Consider the following 15,661-nt stretch of genomic DNA (forward strand, 5'->3'; position numbering starts at 1 on the left):
GTGCCTCTCTCTCTCTCTCTCTCTTTCTGTCTTTCATGAGTAAATAAATAAAATCTTTAAAAAAAAAGTGCAGCAGAGAGAAGAGAGGAGTGAGCAATAGAAAGAAATACAGGGACACAAAGGTTGTATAAACCCCAAGAGAAGAGAAAGGGCATGACATTATTATGTTCAAGAAATCAAATTATTGGGAGAAAAAAGAAAACACTTAAAGTTGTTTTTTATTTCGAACAGGGATGGGGAGGAAGGAAGACGCTATGCTATAAAGGAACACACAGGCTTTTAGAAGACATAGACAGGCATTCCAAAGACATACGTTCTCTACTTGTTTAATTTGCTCAGTGCTGGGGCACCTGGGCAGCTCAGTGGTTGAGCATCTGCCTTTGGCTCAGGGTGTGGTCCCGGGGTCCTGGGATCGAGTCCCACAGGGAGCCTGCTTCTCCCTCTGCCTATATCTCTGCCTCCCTCCCTATGTCTCTCATGAATAAATAAATTAAATCTTTAAAAAATAATAATTTGCTCAGGGTTGCCTTTTGGGGAAGTCTTGGGAGGACTTAAACACCACAGGCATGTCAGTGGTACACATTGAAATGACATATCTTTTCTCCTAAAAACATTCTAGCATCATTTTCCTCACTTGGAATGATCATTTCCTCCTCGTTCTCTGTCAAGTGCGAAGCAGCACGCTCCAGCTGGGAAGGTTGTTGACAGCGGCTTGCTGGCCTCTAGTGGCCAGGAAAGAACCTCCCAGCTCCTGATTCTGTGCAGCTTCACTGTGACTCCAGGGAGCAGGAGGGAGACAGCAGTAGATGCTAGGTGTTCTTGCAGCCAACCATGTGAAGGGTTTCTTGGGAATATTAGATAAATCTGTTTCTTTACCCAAACCCGTTTACCTGGATAAGAAACTTTTGTTGGCCCAGAACAAATCATGGAGGCCTCATTTAGACCCAAACTCAAGTCCCTTGTTTCTGGGATGTGGATAACATTCTATGGATAAGGCTTTCCAGTTTCTCTGATGAAAGGTGCAAAAATAGATGGTGGGCAAGATATGTTTAGAGCAGACTCTCACAAGCCTGTGAGGAGGAAGATCAAGTGGAAATAACTTATGGCAAAGAAGTTTGTAAACTCTAAAGAAGTACATACATATCCAACATTATTTTTGGAAAAAAATTAGCAATTATGTAGTCTCCATAATAGTCCCTTGGACATTTACAATTTCTCCAAACTTCAGTTTGCTCATCTGGGAATAATAGTACATCCCACAGGCATGTACTGCTAAAATTACATGAGTCACTAGATAAAAGTTTACCTTTGGCTGTGCGGGACTGACAGTTATTAAAGATTAATAACTTCAGCTGTTGTTAGTATTTTTAAGTAGTAGTATTCTCTAGAAGATACAGTCACATGCTCAGATGAATGACAGGATGTACTCGAAAGCCATCTCAGGCCTACAGTTCCACATCACATGGCTCTATGACCCACATTATTGCCTGCAATTTTATGAGCACAGGAAAACAGCAAAAGACACCAGAGACACATCGTAGTACTAGCCCTGGGTCAGCCCTGTGCCACACTCTGGAGGGGAACTCCATCCTTTCATCCCCAAAGACAGGCACTCTGATTGCTCCCAGCCACACAGGGATGCTCTCAGAATGACACACAGGCTGCCAATGATGGCAATTTCCCTCCCAGTGCCATGCACCAAGAATGCTTTCCAAGTGGCATCAAGCTCAAGTAGATCAAAATAGTAAGACGTTGCAGGATGGCTAGAAAAATGAAACAGACCTAAATAAAACACTGATCGTAAACACTGGCAAGGATGATTTAGATGTCAGTCTTATTTTTACTTGTTATAAATACTATCAATCTTTAGAATTTTAGCAGAAAGTAATACAAGTAATATCACATAATTTGTCCATTCTATCTGGCAGCAATAGAGTTAATAGAACCCTGTGATTGGTGTGCATAGGAAGAAACATATATGCTTTTATTGGGACATAGAACCTACATATACTTAATTCTTCTTTATGGAGGGGTAGAATAACAAGTTGGTGAATTAACTGCAGTAAATAATAATAATAGACTATAAATTCCTTAGAAGAATCCATCACTATAAATCAGCAAACATTTCAACAGAGCAGACATTAAGTTTGGAATTACAAGGCAAAAAGTTAATATCAAAATGGCTCATATTATTGACCATTTACTGAACCCCAGATGCTGTGCAAAGTGCCTTTCATGCATTATTGCATTTAATCCTTGAAACATACAGCATATTATCACCTTTTACAGTTGTTGACACTGAGGTTCTTTATAGAATTTTTTCCTTTCTCTTCATATAACTTACTACAAATCATAAATATATATTAGTTTGGGTATTTGATATCAAAAATTAAAATTGCAGTGTAAATGAAGCCTTTTCTTATGAGAAAGGTAGCTGGGTCCATTTTCCTGGTTGGTGAGGTAGGAGAGGCAGCACACGGTCTGCACCAAGTTTGATCCCAGCTCAGAACAACTGTAGCCTGTCTCTGCCTTCTGCCGACTGAGGACTGTCTACCCCTCTTGGCTCCCTGAGTGCTGGCTCTGAATCCTGACTGCACTGGAGTCTAATGGCCTTTCCCTGGGGAGGGAAAAAGATGAGTTTCCTCTTCAGCAGCCATTACTCTAATACATTTAAGTGAAAGAAGAACCTCCCTGAAGGAGTTCATTAGTACGAACACTTAAAACATGCAGAAGCGCTCTGGGAAGAGAGACTACTAGAGGAGCAATCATGTTGTCAGAGGAGAAAGACCTCATCCAACGGATGACAGTTAGCACTGTAGATTTCTTCAACCAGGTCAGAACTCTGCACTGAAGCAAGCTGTCTAGTCACAACTGCAGGTCCCAGATCCGAATATCGTTGGGAAGATGCTATTAATTTTAAGGCCCAGTCAAAGGTTCTACTCCAAAATACATCAACTGTTTGATGACTTGAGTTCAGGATTAATTGGTCATGAAACCCTTTTTCCTTCTTAAGATTGGTGTCCCATTTTCCCAAAACTTTTTATCTGTGGTAAGGACTATTCTAAAGCATTCGTTTAAGGTTTATGCCCATATTTCTTGACAGCACTTTGATTCTGTGATGCAAGAACAAGAAAAGGCCTGCCACAACACATCCTTTAAGTATTTTATTTGTTCTAAAGTTCGATTTCATTGATAGATGAGGGTTAGCCCCACTACAGGAATTCATTGAGAAGCTTAGGTTGAAAGATTTCTGTAACACAGTTGCCCTCTTGTTTCATCTACTGCTAGAGTTATCTCGTTGCCAGTCTGTTACAGACTGAGTTTTAAGTTGAATTATGTCTTCTCCAAAAAGTATATGTTGAAAAGTCCTAACTCCCAATACCTCAGAATGTGATTTGGAGATAGTGTCCTTGCAAATGTAATTAAGATGAGGTTAATCTTCATTACATCCAGTATGTCTAGTGTCATAAAAGGAAAATTTGGACACAGAGACATGCACACAGGGAGAGTGCCATGTGAACATGAAGGCAAGGATCAGAGTGAGTTTCAAAAAGGCCTAGAATGGATCCTCCGCCCCCCCCCCCCCCCAGTTCTTAGAAGGAGCCAACCCTGCCAATGCCTCATTTTGAACTTCTAGCCTCTAGAATTGTGAGATAATGTATTTCTTGTTTTTTTTTTTTTTAAAGATTTTATTTATTTATTCATGAGAGACACACAGAGAGAGGCAGAGACAGTCAGAGGGAGAAGCAGGCTTCCCGCAGGGAGCCCAATGCAGGACTCAATCCCAGGACTGCAGGACCACACCCTGAGCCAAAGGTAGATGTTCAAACACTGAGCCACCCAGGCGTCCCTATTTCTGTTTTTCTAAGCCACCTAGTTTGTGGTACTTTGTTATACTGGCAGCCCTAGCAAACTAATGTAACTGCTGATACAAACTGAGAAAATAGGATGCAAAAACACCCATTATCTGTGTCTAGTGATAAAATTGTTCCAATGGTAGACTGGCTTTAAAGCAAGATCTTACGAGCATACCTAACTTTGACATACTCTAAGATCTGTTGTTTTCACAAAGTCACACTTAATTGTAATATATGGTGACTAAGCTGCACTTTATTAGTTTAGCCATTGTTTCTTTTTTTAATATTTAATTTATTCATGAGAGACAGAGAGAGAGAGAGAGAGAGGCAGAGACACAGGCAGAGGGAGAAGCAGGCTCCATGCAGGGAGCCCGACGTGGAACTCGATCCCGGGACTCCGGGATCAAGCCCTGGGCTGAAGGTGGCGCTAAACCGCTCAGCCACCTGGGCTGCCCTAGCCATTGTTTCTTTGCTGAAGAAATTGACTGAGTCTATTTCAGGTGACAACCTAATAGATAATGAGAATATCTGTCAATAATTTATTAGCAAGCTTCTAAACCAAATTTCATAGCAACACAATCACATAATCAGAGAAGTTTCATTCCATTTGAATTTAGAAATTTAAGAAAAGACATTTTTAGGTGTTCTTAATATTTAGAACATTTGTATCATTTTATATTCTATTTTTTTAAGGTCCCATTTATTTATTCATGAGAGACACAGAGACAGAGACACAGGCAGAGGGAGAAGCAGGCTCCATACAGGGAGCCCAATGCGGGCCTCGATACTGGGACTCCAGGATCACACCCTGGGCCGAAGGCAAGCGCTAAACCGCTAAGCCACCCAGGGATCCCCTTGTATTCTATTTTATAGTCTATATGGCAGTGCTTTTATAGATTAAAATCTTGGGACGCCTGGGTGGCTCAATGGTTGAGCATCTGCCTTTGGCTCAGGACGTGATCCAGGAGTTCCGGGATCGAGGCAGGCATCAGCCTCCCTGCTTCTCCTCGCTCTGCCTATGTTTCTGCCCCTCTGTGTCTCTAATGAATAAATTAATAAAATATTTTTAAAAAATCTTTCTGTTTATGTGTCAATATTTTAAAAAACATGATTTTTATTTTAATCAATAATGGCATATGTGGTATAGGAGCAACCAAATTTTCTTTTCTAAAATTCCTTTTCATCTTTTAATCTTTGTTTGACATTTTGTCAGCATATAAATCTATCTAAATTGTTAGGAGAGTGTATGTGTATATATCAGAAATAATATCTTTTAAGGCTTCTACAGATAATCTTACAGATTTTTTTTAAGTTTATTTTTTTTAATCATCTCTACACCCAACATGGGGCTTGAACTCAGACCTGGAAGTCAAGAGTCACATGCTCTTCTGACTGTGCCAGTCAGGTGCCCATATAGATTTTTATTGTGAAATGCATTACTCAAATTAATTTTAACATGTGAAGATTTTGGTTAAAAAAAATATATTCGAAAATATTATCACAAACATAGCTCTCAAAGCCACTATTTTTATTCATGTTGTAGCATGGGAGTCCACCAACTTTATCCCAATAAAAGTAAGTTAAGGGAAACCACAGTGAAAACCATGAAGGTATACAAAATTTATAGAACAGCTAAACGTACAATGGGCTACCTATTCTTTAATATATGTATTTATAAAATGCGAATGAGTAAAATATCTTCCTTCATGTTGCTGATATTAAAGAACTAGATTGAGCCCTCAGAGAAGTGTTCTTCAGTTTGACAATTCTTGTATCAATGCTCAAACTTATTTTATTTCTGTTGGTATGAAAAGGATCTTCCCCATTAATAAGAAAAAAACATTTTTCATTTGGGTCCTAGGACTTAGTAAACTCCAGCTGACTGTTTTGACTGTAGTAAGGCACAAGGGCAGCCCCGGTGGCGCAGCGGTTTAGCGCCACCTGCAGCCGAGAACGTGATCCTGGAGACCCGGGATCGAGTCCCACATCGAGTCCCACATCGGGCTCCCTGCATGGTGCCTGCTTCTCCCTCTGCCTGTGTCTCAGCCTCTCTCTCTAGCTGTATCTCTATGAATAAATAAATTTTAAAAAAACTTTAAAAAAAAAAAGTAAGGCACAACAAATATACTGGAAGATTTGCCAGACAGAAAAAGCTTTACATTCACCTACGTTCTATATTTTAGAGCTATGATTTTTATAGTCACTTGCTGACTTCCTTGATAAAGGGTGATTTTGATAAAGATGAGATTTGATAGTATTTTTTCATTTATTTTTATTACCCACTACACTATAAAAATATTCAATTTTAATAAATTCTTTTAAAATTTTAAATAAATTCTTAAATACATATGGGCTTTAAAAAAATCATCTAACTGAGGCTGAAAACATCTATCATTATTTGTAAATTTAAAGAGCGGGATATGGGAGCACTGGGTAGCTCAGTGATTGAGTGCCTTCTTCTCAGGTCGTGATCCCAGGGTCCTGGGATCAAGTCCTGCAAAGGGCTCCCCATAGGGAGTATGCTTCTCCCTCTGCCTGTGTCTCTGCTTCTCTCTGTGTCTCTCATGAATAAATAAATAAAATCTTTAAAAAAATAAAAATAAAAAATATAGAGTGGGATATGTACTTGTGAAAAAAGAGAAAAGCCCAACATGAAACATTCCACAATTAATGTTTAAGCTAATCCAAAATTCTATGTCAGCCAGTCTGTGGAGTTACAATGAGCATTTGTAAACAAGAAAGCTGGTTTTTAAATACTGCCTAGAAGGTTACCACCTCTCAGCTTTATCTGTTTCTTTTTTTAAAAATTAGTAAAGTTTGGTATAATTTTTCTTTTTTTATTAAGTTCCAATTTTTATTATAAATTTTATTATTTGTTAATTATTTTTAAGTTTTTACTTATTTTTTTAAAGAGTTTACTTTTAAGTAATCTCTACATCTAACATGGAGCTCGAACTCACAACCCTGATATTAAGAGTCATAGTCTCCACTCACTGAGCCCGCGAGGTGCCCCTAAGTTTTTATTCAAATTCTAGTTAGTTGGGGTGCCTGGGTGACACAGTTGATTAAGGATCTGACTCTTGGTTTTGGCTCAGGTTGTGATCTCAGGGTTATGAGATTGAGCCCAGCAACGAGCCTCATGTCAAGCCCTGCGTTGGGCTCTGGGCTGAGTGTGGAGTCTGCTTGGGATTTGCTCTTCTCCCTCTGCTCGTCCCACTCATGCTTGCTCTCCATCTCTCTCTTTCAAACAAACAACAAATAAATAAATCTTTTTTTTTTTTTAAATAAATCTTTTTAAAAAAAATTCCATGGGCAGCCCAGGTGGCTCAGCGGTTTAGCATCACCTTCAGCCCAGGGTGTGATCCTGGAGACACAGGATCAAGTCCCACGTTGGGCTCCCTGCATGGAGCCTGCTTCTCCCTCTGCCTGCGTCTGTGCCTCTCATGAATAAATAAAATCTATAAATAAATAAATAAATAAATATTTTAAAAAATTCCAGTTAGTGTTATAGTAGTGCCTCTCAACTTTAAATTAAATTTAAATTAAGTTAAATTAAACCTTGTTAGATTTTTTTTAATTTCAGAAGGAATTAACTTCCATTATTCAACTATGTTTCATTTTCATCTTCATTTCTAATATTTCTAGTATCCTCAAACAAAAGGGTCTTCACTTTTCTCTATTCATTTTCAGCAGTAGAAATCCTCCCTTTCCTCATGACTAGGCTTTAAATCAAATATCATCATACCCCAAAGACAGATTACTAATTAGACACAAATCACAAGTTTGTTGGTAACTTGAAACACATAATGTGGCCTTTAATTTTTAAAAAGTACTTTATCACTAGGTGCACCTAAACATTAATGTTAACATTACTTATTGACATTCAAGGCCCGGGAGAATGGGAGGGGATGAGAATGGAAGAGGATGGCATCTTGACATAGCCAAAGAGCCAATCTTGATGAGTCAGAAGAAATCAGTCTGTCATGGGCAACTTGTTCCAAAAGCCACCCTCCCCTTCTGCCTCCAAATCAGAAATCCTAAGTTCTCAATGTCTGTGATCTTTCCTCCTTATACCTGATCACAGTCAAGGGGTGTGCTTGCTTTTTTGTGCAGTTAAACATGGTACCTTCATCTTCAGTCCTTTAAAAAAAAAAAAAAAGGAAACAACTTTTGGACAATGACTCTATTATAAATGTTTATCTAAATATTACCAAAAAAATGTTTATCCAAATATTTAAAATTTTGTGTGCTACAGAGTTTATATTGGTAGCCAGATGTAACTTCTTCTTCAGATTGTGAATAAATCTGATGATTTTACAGGGCTGCTAGTTAACAGAGTGTTTCCTCTTAGGCTTGTAGAGTCCTAGCTCCAGTAGTTGCTTGTTACTTTACAAATGTTCATCTATGCTCACCATGACTTTGGTGACAACAAAAGGAAAGTTTTTCTAGTATTGCAGAGGCCACAAGAACAATTCTAGTGGTGATTTTTCAGTTTGCCATACTTTGTCAAGTTTTCCTTATTATTCTGTTGGCCTGAGTGGTGAGGTTAAAGCAGAAGTGGACCTTCTTTAAACATAACATCACTACCTCATGAGCAGAAAAAAATCAGGCCCAAAGAGTAGTAAGTCCTAGAAATTTGTTTCTAAGTAGATTCAGTCATGGTACTGGTGCCCCTGCCTAGAACCCTAGCCACCTGAGAAGCACTGGTCTTGACACTGCTAAATTAATTAAATGAGGTGGCTTTCATGTTGTAGCGGCCTATATAAGCAAATTAATCTAAGCATGCAAATGCCTCAAGATTATGAAATCAAAACCTAAGGACAGCCAAGCACAAATAGCCAACACAGCCTTAAGCCAGTCAAATAATTTCTTTGCTTCTGCACTTTTCTCTATGCAGTCTTTCTCCTGGCGCCTATTGCAGAATACTCCTAGCCACTTTTCATTTGGCACTGCTAGATGCAAATTGATTTTTTGCTCAAATAAACTCTGATAATTTGTAATGTGCATCATCTTCTCTTTTAACAACACCAAACACTGAGCGCCTTCAGACAGTGGCATTATTTCCACCCTGAACATTCAATTCAATGAGTGGGTGTGATTTTTGCTACTGTAGAATTCTGGCAAAAGGGAAAATAATAATCTTACATTCTCAATCTTACTGTGTTTTGCATTAGATTTTGTATTTTGTTCTTTTTTAAAAAAGATTTTATTTGTTTATTCATGGGAGACACAGAGAGAGGTAGAGACACAGGCAGAGGGGAGAAGCTGGCTCCCTGTGGGGAGGCCAATGTGGGACTTGATCCCAGGACCCTGGGATCACGACCTGAGCCAAAGGCAGATGCTCAACCACTGAGCCACCCAGGTGCCCCTGCGTTCGATTTTGATGTAACAGGCTGTGGTAGTGATAATTTTATTGAAACACCTGCACTGAAATTCACTTAGATTTATTTCTCATCAGATTCTATTCCAAATAAGAATTCTGCAAATCCAAGTGGATTACCAGTGTGTTACACAATTGTTATAGAATAACATTACACTGGGGATCTCTGGGTGGCTCAGAGGTTTGGCACCTGCCTTCAGCCCAGGGTGTGATCCTGGAGTCCCAGGATTGAGTCCCACATCGGGCTCCTTGCATGGGGCCTGCTTCTCCCTCTGCCTGTGTCTCTGCCTCTCTTTTTCTCTGGGTCTCTCATGAATAAATAAATAAAATATTTTTAAAAATAGAATAACATTACATATTTGGTCTACATCAAAAATAGTAAGCCTTGTTTGCCATCTAAAATATTTTAAAATGTTCTTTACATTAAAAATTTATGTTTTATTTGTAAACCTTTAGAAGCTTTGTCTATTTTTCTAAGTTAAGTGCACTTTAAAAAGTGGTATGTACTTGTGTAACTTCATCAGAATAAAATACATTATAAGAAAAAAATTTAAAAAAAAAAGAAAAGAAAAAGATTTGCAATATAGGATTGTTGAGAACAGGGCTATTACTGTTTTGCTAATGTGTGTGCTCCCCACATAATAATAAACATTTGCTGAAAAAAAGGAGTGAGTCTCTCTCAGATAATTTAGTGACTTGCAAAAAAAAAAAAATTAGTAACTTACTGTTGGCCACTGAAGGGAAACAGAATTTACCACCTCAAAAATATGCTTCTTTGGCATAAGGATTATTTGGGGCTGATTAATTTTGAAAAACTTCGGACACAAGAAAAACTGAAAACAGTAGAAGTTACCTTTTTGTGAGGGAAACTTCCTTTTATAAGGAGAATCTCCATTTTTTTTTAATAGTTTAATGTATTTTTTTTTAATTTTTTTTTTTTATTCATGATAGTCACACATAGAGATCGAGAGAGAGAGAGGCAGAGACACAGGCGGAGGGAGAAGCAGGCTCCATGCACCGGGAGCCCAACGTGGGATTCGATCCCAGGTCTCCAGGATCACGCCCTGGGCCAAAGGCAGGCGCCAAACCGCTGTGCCACCCAGGGATCCCTAGTTTAATGTATTTTAATAGCAAACTTACAGGAACAGCACAGAAGACAGACAACATTAAAAACATGTACTTGCATGTAGGACAACTCAGAAAAGTATAGTGAATGGATGAAATCTACTATATGATAAAAATGCTACAAACACCATTTAGTTGCCATCAATAAGAAATTTACATCTTGGGCAGCCCCAGTGGCGCAGCGGTTTGGCGCCGCCTGCAGCCCGGGGTGTGATCCTGGCGGCCCCGGGATCGAGTCCCACATCGGGCTCCCTGCATGGAGCCTGCTTCTCCCTCTGCCTGTGTCTCTGCCTCTCAGTCTCTCTCACTTTCTCTGAATTAAATCTTAAAAAGAAAAGAAAAGAAAAGAAGAAAAAGAAAGAAAGAAATTTACTTGTTTTAAAAAAATCCAAATGCTGGCATTGTCCAGAAAAATTTAACAGGTTTATTTATAATTGTTATGAAGTTGAACTGCTGAAACGGGTTCACTGAAACATTTTGACTTGCATTAATGCTTTATGTCCCCGCATTTATATTAAAAATTCACGCACAAATGAAAATGGAAAAACTGCCAATACCTGATGTCTGTCCCCTATTTTTCCACTTGCAATCATATACTTAGGTACCTTTTGATCCCATGGGGGGAAAAAAATCTAACGTTCGGAGAACTACCAATAACAGGAAGAAGAGAAAAAAAATTTTTTTTTTTTTTTAAGAATGAAATATTTTCCATCATAGTGAATTCTTAAGCATGTTCTCCACCTATGCGGCGTGATGGCTGGATGTCTTTTGGCATAATTGTGACACGTTTGGCATGGATAGCACATAGGCTGTTTTCTTCAAAGAGGCCCACCGGATAGGCCTCACTTGCCTCCATTTTACCTGCAAAGCATCGATAGCTGCACTCTGGAAGCGCAGATCTGTTTTGAAGTCCTGAGCAATTTCTCGCACCAGACGCTGGAAAGGAAGCTTGCAGATCAGTTCAGTGGACTTCTGATAACGTCTAATTTCACGGAGTGCCACAGTACCAGGCCTGTAACGATGAGGTTTCTTCACCCCTCCAGTAGAGGGCGCACTCTTGCGAGCGGCTTTTGTAGCCAGTTGCTTCCTCTGTGCTTTACCACCTGTCGATTTGCGGGCACTTTGCTTTGTAGGAGCCATGGTACAGAGACCCCCTTACTTACCCCCCTTCTCCTTCGGCTGGAGCTTGGCGAGCGACGGCGCTGTTGGCAAGTGACTGCGAACACAATTCGAATCTCCATTTGTTAAGGGTGTTCTCTTCTCTGTATTGCTAGAAGAGGATGACTCTGAATCTAGGAATCTGTCAGTGGAGAAGGCTAAGACCTATATCTGCATAACAATGTTACCTGTGTTTACTGTGCTTTTCCTGGTGACCTCCCTTAACTGGCTCCCCCATTCCCCAACATCTTTTGTCTTTAGCTGGAGATAGTATTTAAGGTGGTGGCTCTGGCCATTTCAGGGAGTTACTCAGTTTTCCTGGGTCTCTTCCAAGTATACAGGAGGTATACGTGTTACTAAACTTCTGTTTTTCTTCTATTGATCTTTTATTATGGGGGATCTCAGGCAAGAACAGAGGGAAAATTATTTTCCTTGACTGTATCACTCAGCTTTGGGAAATCTTGCTTTAAGAACCATTAACTTTTGGATACTCTTTTTTTTTAAGATTTTATTTAAGAGAGAGAGAGAGAGAGTGAGCACTTGAGCATGAGGGGGAAGTTAGAAGGGCAGAAGGGGAGGAGGTGGGAGAGGGACAAGCAGACTTAGCCCTGAGCACAGAGCCCGACTTGGGGCTTGATCTCACCACCCTGAAATCAAGACCTCAGCCAAAATCAAGAGTTGGATGTTGAATGGAGTGAGCCACCCAGGTGTCACTTGGATCCCCTGTTTATATATCACACTGGGTCTGCTAAATATATAGAGCTGGGTCAGCCATCTTATAAGGATTCAAAAAGGAGAAAAAAGGTCAAATCAGCACATACCAGTTCTGATATTGTCAAGTTTCTGAATCAAAGTCAGCAGGCACATATATATTCAGACTTTATGTTATGAGAGAAAAATAAACATCTTTAAGTCATTGTAAGATGGTTCACAGCACTCCCGATGGACTCTTTCCCACGTAAGAGCCACAGCCTTTGTTCAGCTGCTCAAAAGGATAGTAGGAGTCTAGAAAACTAGTTTTGAACAACCATACATACCAGAGGTTTTAGGTGGCCAGGAATATATTCTGTTTCACATGGCGGTTGAGGAACTCGAGGGCTTTTTGCTCTGTGCTTCTACGATCAGGAGGCAGAGAGGGGGAAGGCAGACACAGGGATATTTTAGAGCAGTGCAGTCATTGGGAAAATCATTTAATTTCACTTGCTGCCAACCTCAGATAAAAGGCATATATGCACAATCACCTAAGCCAGGAGTACTACTTAATATTTTTTTCTAACTTTAAATATTACCACTTATTATTATTGGTGGTGACCTCTGCATATTTGTATGAAAACACACAATGAAATATATTACTGGGATATTAAGTAACATTTTCTTATAAGGGACTTTAAATAAATTTAACATTTTAGTTTATCAATTATGTTATTTCTCTTCAGTTTTCAAGTATGATTAATCAAAACAATAATTTGTGATTTGTGATCATTATTTTTATTAATAGCAAAATTCTTAAAGTATTGAGAAAAATGATTTCCCACAAAATAAATTTATTTAACTAATTTAAATGATTTCCCATGTTATATTAGGAAAAATAAAAAGAGGTAGAAAATAACTGAGGTTTTTAACATGAGCAACTCAGAGGATGAGTTCATATAATTAGAACTACCATAATAATTATGGAATATTATTGACAAAAAGGACTGCAATGATTTCCTCCCACTGTCCATGCCTTTGAGCATTTCCCTCTCACAGTATTTTTGTGCTTGCCTATGTGACTTGCCTTGGTTAATAGGACTATAGCAAATATGACATAAACAGAGACTTGAAAATTGCTTGTTCTCTTTTGCTGCTCTTGGGAACCCTATAATCACCACCATTGAACAAGCCCAAGTGTTCCTGGGGCTAGCTGGATGATGAGAGGCACATGGCCAACTCATCCCCTGCCTCACCTGATGTAAAGCCAACAACCAGACAAATGAATGAGACCTTCTAGTACTAACCAGAGAAAGTAAAGTTTAAGCTAAATCTGAGGAATGATAGCAGTAGCCTGCAGTTTCTTTGTGTCATGCAGTACCCAGTATCAAGCCAGGGCCTGTCAAAATGTGTATGCTGTGTCAGGCAACTAGTAGAGACCTTTCCTCAGGAAGATAATAGTTATAATTCCTGTACTACAAGGTTCTGGATCAGTCAGTTGAGCATCTGACCCTTGATTTCTGCAAGTCATGGTCTCGGGGCCCTGAGATTGAGCCCCACATCCAGCTTCTCACTCTGTGTTTGGCTGGGAGTTAGCTTGGAATTCTCTCTTTGCTCCTCCCCCCCCCCCCCCCCCGTAAAATAAATAAATAAATCGTTTAAAAATAAATAAATAAAAGGTTCTGGGTAGATAACCTTTGGTCAAGTGGTCAGCTGGCACACAAAGTAATGTGTGCCATACTCCTGTGATAAACTGTATTTGGGTTTTGAATCTGTAGTAAGATGATAGTCCAAAATTAACTTAAAATTGAGGTATTATATTTATTCTTTAATAATAACATGGGCCCATGCTATAAAGAGTTAAACTTTAATTATGTGTGAATCTGAACAATTCTTTTTTCACAAACAATGAGCATGCAAAGGTCTATAAGTCAGGAGCACTCTTAAAATTAATAGCTTCAGATAATAGCTCCAGATAATAGCTTCAGTGTTGTCAATTAGGTGGTTCCAAGTTTCTCTTAACTTTTAAAATCTTGGGAAAAAAAGCCCCAAGTGAAGGAGTCCTATAATTGGCAATATCTTAACACCTTTATTTATATCTCAAGATACCGAGTTGATACTGCAGATGTGAATAATTCCAAACAATACATGATTAACCTAACTTCCATACCTGTAAACTGGGAAAGGGAAGAGAAACTGATGTGGGATCATCATAACGTCATCAACTATTGAGTCTTTTAATAAACGTTACAAATGGCAGGCAGCCCCTGTGGCGCAGCGGTTTAGTGCCACCTGCAGTCTGGGGTGTGATCCTGGAGGCCCCGGATCGAGTCCCACGTCAGGGTTCCCTGCATGGAGCCTGCTTCTCCCTCTGCCTGGGTCTCTGCCTCTCTCTCTCTCTCTCTCTCTCTGTGTGTGTCTCTATGAATAAATAAATAAAAATCTTAAAAAAAAAAGAAGTTACAAATGGCTTGAAATATATGTGTGATACAAGAACACTAAGAAAAATACTGTCATCTCACTCCACTTCATCATCACATGCTTAACAAATCCCCTTTTTGTTTTTACATGGCCTTATTTATTCTAAATAGCCTCTTCTATGTTATCAAAAGTTTTTTTGTTGGTTTGTTTTTACTTTTGTCCTTTTTGCAAACCTTTCTGCTATTTCCCGCCATATGTGACTAGTTGGACTATAATTTCTAGGAGGTCATCAGTAATAACTCCTTGGTATAATTTTCACATTCATCTGTGAATTCAACCATAACAAGTATTTTTAACTTTTATTTAATAAAATCACCACTTGACTTTCCTATCTTGTACCTCCTTTTTATTTTATTTTTCCCCTACTCCCTCACCCCCTTTTTAATCTTCACTCCATTTTAAATCCTTGCTGTTAGCTCCATGGTTGAGACATGCCAGATTAATAACTTTATAATCTTATTGGAAGGGATTGTGATTAATTTTGGTAGTTTGTATAATGGAGTTCCACCATTTTTATTTCCTCTTCTCTACATTTAATTTAGTTAGAGCATAAAGCTGTTGAAGGATTTTTCTTTCTTTCTCTCTTCCTTTGCCTCTGCAGCACTTAATACAATAATATGACTCCAGTAGGGGCTTAATAAATAGCTGTTGAGTAGTCAGATTTACTTCTTAATCCTAGTGATGTGTCTGGGCGCCTGAGTGACTCTATTGGTTAAGCATCTGACTTCAGCTCAGATCGATCTCCAGATCCTGGGATGGAGACCATGTCGGGGCTCTGCACTCAACAGGGACTCTGTTTCTACCTCTCCTTCTGCCCCCCATCCCCTGCTCATGTTCTCTTTCTTTCTCAAATAAATAAATAAAATCTTTTCAAAAATCTTACTGATGTGTCCACATCCCTTCTTTTCCCTGACTTCTCAGTTCTCAATAAGTGTGGGTGACGAATATGACTGTATATATATATTCATAA

At 39.0% G+C, this 15,661-nt stretch overlaps 2 pseudogenes; one reads left to right on the forward strand and one right to left on the reverse strand.

The window, feature by feature from the left end:
- The first annotated feature begins 2,633 nt into the window (after positions 1 to 2,633).
- LOC100688107 lies at positions 2,634 to 3,320 on the forward strand (annotated as a pseudogene).
- Positions 3,321 to 11,086: 7,766 nt separating this feature from the next.
- On the reverse strand, positions 11,087 to 11,539 carry LOC100688190 (annotated as a pseudogene).
- Between the last annotated feature and the right edge of the window lie 4,122 nt (positions 11,540 to 15,661).

This window comes from Canis lupus, chromosome X, assembly GCF_011100685.1.
Source record: "Canis lupus familiaris isolate Mischka breed German Shepherd chromosome X, alternate assembly UU_Cfam_GSD_1.0, whole genome shotgun sequence".
Taxonomy (NCBI): domain Eukaryota; kingdom Metazoa; phylum Chordata; class Mammalia; order Carnivora; family Canidae; genus Canis; species Canis lupus.